General features: G+C 47.5%; 1 protein-coding gene across 13 annotated transcripts in view; it reads left to right on the top strand.

The window, feature by feature from the left end:
• The first annotated feature begins 862 nt into the window (after nucleotides 1-862).
• SOX6 (SRY-box transcription factor 6) overlaps nucleotides 863-7,519 on the top strand; it is a 587,380-nt gene continuing 580,723 nt past the window's right edge. For 5 of the 13 annotated variants that reach the window (XM_057317517.1, XM_057317523.1, XM_057317524.1 and 2 more), the window contains exon 1: nucleotides 1,057-1,993. The gene's annotated coding sequence lies outside the window, so the exon portion shown is untranslated. Of the gene's footprint in view, nucleotides 1,994-2,721; nucleotides 3,847-7,519 lie in introns of those variants that run through there. The other 8 variants (XM_057317520.1, XM_057317514.1, XM_057317519.1 and 5 more) reach the window with 4 other exon arrangements.

Below are 7,519 nucleotides of genomic sequence, written 5' to 3'. Positions count from 1 at the left end.
CCCTCGCCTCTTGTCTCATCTTGCCTGTGTTGTCTGGGAGGGGAGCCCTGCCTCCTCTCCCTCGCTCAGATCAATGCCCTGGCCACTCACTTTCTGATGTTGCACGACGGGAAATGCTTTGAATACTTACGACATGGCCGCTCACACTGATTGCCAAGATTGACAGCACTAACCATCGCCTTCACTTGTTTCAAGGGGGAAGCCCCTAGTCACCCCGCTCTGCGCGCACCTCCTGGCACCCCGGCGGCAAACTTCTGCGGGTCAGCGCTCCCCCCCGCCCGGGGCGGGACACCCCCGCAGACTTGAGTTAACGGGCTGTGCCGGCCGCGGCGCTGGGGGGTTCTGCTCCCTTGCTCCCCGGGCTGTGCTAATTGACCTAGCATCGACTCCCCTTCCTTAATTTTTTTTTTTATTTGTATCTTTCCCTTTTTCTTTAATGCCATTTACTCCCGCGGCGCAGCGCACAAGGAGCCCTCCCGTGCGGTACCATCCTGGAGCCCGCCCAGGTAACCGGGACGGAGCGAGCGATCTAGAGAGCGAGGGAGGCAGAGCGTGAGCGCGCGGCCCGTTTGTGAGCTACCTGTTGGGGAGTAGGAGAGGGCAGGGGGCAGGCACCCCGGGCCGGGCCGCCGGCCCTCAGTGCCTTCCGCTTCTGCCCTTCCGGGCCGCTTCGGGTTTAGTTTCCCTGTGCTGGGACTGAGGGGCTGGGGTAGGGCAGGCGGAGGGACGAGAGCTGAGCGCGCGGAGCCCTGCGAGGGCGCGGGTTGCCGGAGCGGTGGCTGCCCAGCCCGGGCGGGTTTCCGTACTTGGCTGGGGAGGGGAGAGGGGAGGAGGAGCGGGAGGAGGGCGCTCCGCGGGGCCGACGCAGAGGGGGGAGTAGAGGCTGAGAAAGGGGCCCGAGCGTCTGCCGCTCGCTGGTGGACGCGCGGATCCCCAGGATGCGTCCCCCTCTCGGAGAGTTGTGCCTTGTTCCGGAGGCGGTGACAGATCTGCGTGGCGGGCTTCTGGTTTTCTTGCCACCCCCCCACCCCCAAAATCCACTCCGAGAAAACACATGTTGTAGCTGTAGATAACTGTGCGTAGGACACTAAGGCAAAAAGGGCAGGGGAGAGACAGACAGACAACGCAACCTTTGACAACAGAAAGCTGTTATCGCCATCCTAAGTATTCGTCCGGAAATCTGTCCGCCCTCTCGGCCCACCTTATTCCTCCTACTCCGCCTCCCTGTATAGATATTCTAATCTATGTAACTGGGAATGATATGAAAAAGAAGTCAGGTGGCTTAGAGAATGAATTTGTAAGTCTCCGTGAAGTTTGAGGTAGGTATTTCATTGAAGTTTGCGCAACTGTGTGATAGAGGAAGCTTATGTGCCTGCGTGTGTAGTTCTCTCTCCCTCCCTCCCCCCCGCTTTTTCTGTGTAAGCAAATGCGTGTGTGCTCTGAGGGTGCAGATGGGACCGCTGGGTGGTAATGCCCTCTATGCCCACCAGAGGGCAGCATCCTGAGGGCTTTGTGAGCGCTGTTCTTTCTCGTTATCGCTGCAAGCTTGGGTTTAGACAAAGTTATACCGAAACTTTCAAACTGATATCACATCTTATTTCATGATATTAAAAAAGAAAAACATAAAAAAGAAAGAAAGAAATAAGGAAGGAAAAAAGGGAGAAGTAAAGAAAGAAGAGGGAGAGAGAAAAAAAAAGAAAAAGCAGGCGACCAGCCTACTCCGGGAGAGTCCTAGTCACACCAAGACTAGGGGGAGGGCTGTTTTAATTGTGGGTTTGGCCGACTGACGACTGGAGTGCCCTCCTCGGCTGTCTTAGTTGTAGCCGGAGGTCATGTAAATCGACCTTAAAAGAATGCATAAGCCATAAATTAAAATAAACCCTCACCCAAGGGCTGATCCATAAGTAGACAATATCCAACCTGGACAAAACGAGCTTTCCTTTACGAGCCGACTTAAACCGCATCCCCCCAAAGAATAGAGACTAAATGCAAAGTAAGTTTCCCAGCGAATATTTTGTTTTCTTGAAAAGTGTTGTGTTGATTCGCCGTGTGACTGCGACGCCGCAGTTTTCCGGAGCGCTTCAGTGTTAGCCAGGCTCGGTCGGGGTGCGGGAGTTCGGGAGGACCAGCTGGGTCTCTGGGTTTCTTAACGCTCCCCCCACCCCACCCCCATTTTGGTTTGGAAACTTTGGCTATTTGTGGGGTTGACGCTGGCCGAGGGCGGGCGAGAGTCGAGGATCTCCGCTGCGCTCTCCTACGGGGTGAAGTTTAGCGCGAGGAGTTCATAAAGAAAACCCGGGTCGCTAGAAAACCCGGCCGCTCCCTTCTCCCACCCTCACCCCACAACCGCTCCGCCGCAACTTTCTCGGGACCCTGCGCGAGTCGCCTCCAGTTCTCTCCGCTCTCGCCCTTCCTCCCCCTCCCCCCATTTTTGGACGTGACTTTTTATGATCTTTTTAGGAATAAACAAACCGAACTCCAAGACAATCCGAAACCCAAGTACTAATCTGTGGTCCTCTTTGCTCGGGACGCAAGGGCAGTGGTGCTGGGCCGGCGGGGGCGTGTGTGAGGGGCAGCCCAGCCCTGCTCGGTGCGGGCTTGGCCTCGGAGTCCGCGGGCCCGGCGCACGGTCGCGGGCGCGTACCTTCCCCGCCCCGCGGTCTCCCACCCCGAGTCCCTGAGCCACGCCGGGGCTCTCCGTCCTCCTCGGCGTCCTGCCCGGGCCCTGCCGCTCGCAGTCCTCCCCGCGGACCGGCCGAGATCCGCTGCTCTGGGGCTCGGCCCAGGCCCGGGGGCGGTGCTGCCACCCGCCTGGGGTCTAGCCCTAGCCTGGTTGCTCCCGGGGGAGCTGCTTTCTTCCTTCTCCCTTAAAGGGCCCGTCAGAGAAGGGAAGGGGCTTGTGCAAAGGCTGCTGGGCTTGAGCTCCGGCTCCAGGAGGAGCGGCCCGCGGCTGCGGAGGCTAGATTAGCTCCGTTTCCCCGGCGCTCCGCGGAGCTTTCAGATAAAAAGAGAATTGGTGTGTTCCGAGCAGATAAAAGGTGGTTGTTGCCTGCGTGTTTTCAGTTTTATTTAAGCTCTCTTAGGCTGACCAAGTTTGAAAAGGTTTGCTTGTATGAATTACCAGATATTTAATGCTGCCCCTATTTGGGGACTAAAAATAAGTCTTCGACTGTGCTGGTGGGGCTGGGCTGTTAGCGAGATGGGCTGTCCCTGGCTACTTCTGTGTGTGTGACCTCCTCCGAGGGCCGTGCTTGAAGTTTAGGTCTCGAGATGGCCCAAAGCCGTGGCTGCGGCAAACTGGGCTGGGCTCGGGACCTCCCGCTGCACTGTCAATGGGGCGCTCGGATGACGTCCCTGTCCGGGGCGCTGGACCCGGGCGCTCACTCGGCGGCCAGGCTTTTGGCCCTGGCGGGGTGGCCCAGACAACAGCCCAGTGGAGTCGGGATGCAAAAGTTCCCCTCTCCCCCGCCTCCCCAGGGTCTTCTGTCTTCTGCCCTTTATAGTCACATGCCCAGGTTTTTCCCCGGTCCCAAGGAGAACAGATACAGCCCCGCCCAGTCTATTTCTAGGAGGTGGGTTTGGTGAATAAAAAGGTCAAGTGGTCGGGTCTGCAAGCCGGTCCGTGGAGAGGGGGGACAGGACGGACACCTGGCAAGGACCGCCCCGCCTGTCCCCCCCACCCTGGCTGGTCCGCCCGCCCACAGCTGGCCTCCCCAGGGCACATTCTTGCACTAAGTGCGAGAGGCTGTGGGAAAAGCAATCCTGAACCGGCCAAGAGCCTGCGAAGCTGATCCCGCGATGGCATTTTGTTTTGAACAGTTGCTGGGGTTGACGTTTCCTCATAAGGTAAGGTGTCACTGGACGGTCGGCTGCCCAAATGCCACATGTATAATTAGCTTGCCCACTCAGCACCTCATCCCCGAGGCCCATAGGCACGGGCTTGGCGGACCTGGTCCACTCAAATCTGTTCGGGGCTACAGGATTCCTGAGGGAAGGCCGAACCTACCAGGAAAGCCCTGAAAGGCCCTGGCACCAGGGAAGACTGTGCCAATGTAGTCTTGTCTTTGATTTCTCTTCTCTTTTTCTCCCCCATCTCTTCCTGTTTCCTCTATTTTTCGGCTGAGGGGGAACTGCTGGTTAGAGGGGTAAATGGGACAGCAGCAGCAGGCTACAGACTGAATGGGGAAAGGAGATGCAGAGTAAAATCTGGCAGTATAAGTCTTTTCCATAACCCTTCCATGGGGAAGGTCTGCTAGTGCCCCTCTATCTGCACTAATCCAGTAGGACCAGCCCCGGCTTGATATTGTATCTTGGCTTGGGTAGGGGCTTTAGGCTTCTAGTTTGGACTGTTCACCTGTCTGTGTGCTCCTTCCTACCCCCAAGCTAGGGGTCTGAGAGTTTCTGTGCCCTGATTGCAGCTTCTATTTTCCCCCTTCAGGCCTAGCCGCTTGGGGCTGCTAGTGTTCACTGTGGGGGCAAGCCTGGAAAGATCTGCAGTCTCTTCCTGTATCACTCTTGTTCAGCCTGGAGTTCTTAGGAGCAGTGCCTTGTATTCTCGTACCCAGAATGGTGCTTGAACTTCCTACCTAGCTTCCCAGATCCCAGCCTCAGGTCAGCTTTAGCCTGCATTCTCTGGTGGAGACCAGATTTCTGTAGCCATGAACCTGACTTTCCCTCTTTCACCCTGTGCAGTAACCATGGAATTCAACTCTCAGCATTAGGTACTTTCAACAGTCTCCCTCCTCCCCTTGTTCCTAGGCCACTCAGTTATGCCTGATACCTACTAGAAGATTCTCTTTATTGTAAAACAAACAAGCAAACGTCCTAAATCTTCCACAAGTTTAGTGGGATAGTGTTAGCTTTTCTATGGCAGCAAGAATACACCTGTCTGGTGGGAGGTGGGGGACACAATTTATTTGCATTTGCTCTTTATTGAACCAGTGAAATATTTCATTTTCTTTTAGTAGAGGAAAACTTATGACTGAATTTTTAAAAACTCTACCAGATCATAAATGAATTATCTATATACTTTTGAGAATATCTTCCTGAATACACACATGTGAGCACATGGATAGTAGGCCAAATGACATGTAGATTTTTTTCTCCTACATTTTTGAAAACCTCATAAATAAAGAGGGATTATTCCTATTCTAAAACGACAACAAGAACAACAAGACCAAGAACAACAAACAACCAAAAAAAAAAAAAAAATCCTTCAGACTCTGAAAGCAAGCAAGTATGCACCGCACATATTAGATCTAGTTTATGACCAAAGGCAGTAAGAAACCAGTATCCAGACAAGTGATAGGTCATTAATTCCTTAGGCAAACTGACATCCCCGGTCACTTTTCTCATGTACCACCAACACCTCCTTTCTTCTCTGCTCTCCCACCGTGTTCCTTTACTTATAATGGCAAAACTAGATGGTTTTTTATTTATAATTTATCCTGTTTTATTGTTGTTCTTAGTTTTTGTTTGGGAAGTGATGATAAGGAACTTTCTCTTAGAGTATATGTATTTTTTAAAAAGCAAAAATATTTATAAGTTTATTATTATGGAACATGATACAGACTACTACAATAGTATATTGTGTAACTGCAACACTCAACATTATACTGTAAATATAAGTGTAAAATATATTGAATAATAAAGCAGTATCAATATCTATACCTTCAGCTGATTCTATTCTATAATGAATTCACTAACTGAATACCTTGAAGAGGTAACATTGAATAGGAATATCATACTGTCTGTTGGATATTTTTTCTTTAGTAGCAGAAAACAGCAGATTTTTTTTTAAGTAAGGGAAAAGCATACATTTAAAATATGTTAACATACTTAGCAAATCTTTCTTTTATAGGGTCTTAAAGTGTATTACTTTAAATACATATATGATATATTTTGGTGTCATTATTGAGACTTTATGTCTGTTTCTATTTGACTTTTAGGAATTATTGGGTGGTGGCCCCTGATGAAATTGCTACACATCTTATATGGAAGAAATTAGTGATGTTTTAAATAATTCCCTTTCAATTAGTATAATAGGTACTAGAATAAATGAATTTTCCTTTTAACAAGGTTTAATATACATTGGCTTTAACCCTTTCAGTATTTCCTGTACTTTTCAGTTTTCTTAGATTATATATCTAAGTTTAAAATAATTCTCTTGTGAGACAATTCATATATACTTTTTCACTATTTACAAACAGCATTATATAAAAGAATAGTACAGTACAACTAAAACTTTGATTGATCTAAGAGCTATTTGTTTAAATATAGTTTGGGGTGCATATATATCAATTGATGTTTTTGAAGTCAAGTGAAACATTCCATCCAGCTAATGTGTCTGAGAGTACCATATCAGGCACAGACAGGTACTAGAAATGATAAAACACAGATAACATAGAGCAAGATGATTCGCAGATGGGACGTATTATCTGCTGTCATGAAGTTAGATGGGTCATATTCCTGTTTTTTTATAAAATCAATCTAGATTATTTCAGAATGATCAAGTTATGTGGGTATGTGAGAACAAATTTTATTTCAGAAATCTGCTAATAAGTAAACAAATATTCATTGCCTTTTAGAGGAAGAAATGGACTGTCTTTGCATTTGAATTGCTTATTGTTTAAGAAATATGGCTCTCTCCTATTATATTTTTTCCTAAAAAAGAAAATGATATATTGAACATTCTGTTTTCATCCTAACTACACATTTTCTACTGATTAGATTATATTATGAATCTCAGCATACTCAAGTTAAAAAAAAAAAGCTGGCACTCCGGTATAGCCTATGAAAAGCAATTTTTATTAGATGTAAGTGCATTTTAAATATGTAGCATATCCTTTTTGCCTGATATTCTTCAACTGTGATCTGAGAACTAACTGTTTTGATAAGTTATATCAGAAACTTTCATCATCCTCTCATTATATATTTTTTATCCATTTATAGGAAGTGTGTTTTTATTTTCCTTGTTCTGTGGAAGAGGGTAAAAGCTTTTTAGGTTATTATTTTGTTTAGACATTTGGTCAAACTGGAAATAATTTTAAAGTTGTGTCATTGCTTTTTATAGAGCTTCTCAAGTTTTAAATATCCATTGTTATAATTTGGATAAAAATATCAATTGAAGAATGTGGGTGGAGGTTGTAAGATGGAATATCATTTAAATCTACTACAGACTCTCTCACCTCCAAAAAAGGGTACTGGTCTGTTTTTCCTCAAATCTGTGGTAGTCTCAAAAAAGGGAACATGAAATCCTAAAACCTCAGAGAAGCAGTATCAATTCGGTTCTTAACTGTAAATCCTTCATATCGTTGCTCAAAATATCCAACTTTACACCAATATTAGCCATTCTTTTTATAGTGACACCATGCTTAGTAAAAAACTTCTAAGCACTGAGGTCAGGTGTTGAGATTGGATTCTAGTTTATTTTTTATGAATCAGATAAAGATTTCTGTGCATGAGACCATATGTGAAGATGAGAGAACAAGAACATTTCCATATCAAAGGCAATATATCT

This window comes from Ursus arctos, unplaced genomic scaffold, assembly GCF_023065955.2.
Source record: "Ursus arctos isolate Adak ecotype North America unplaced genomic scaffold, UrsArc2.0 scaffold_23, whole genome shotgun sequence".
NCBI classification, from domain to species: Eukaryota; Metazoa; Chordata; class Mammalia; order Carnivora; family Ursidae; genus Ursus; species Ursus arctos.
This window is presented reverse-complemented; position numbering and strand designations above follow the sequence as displayed.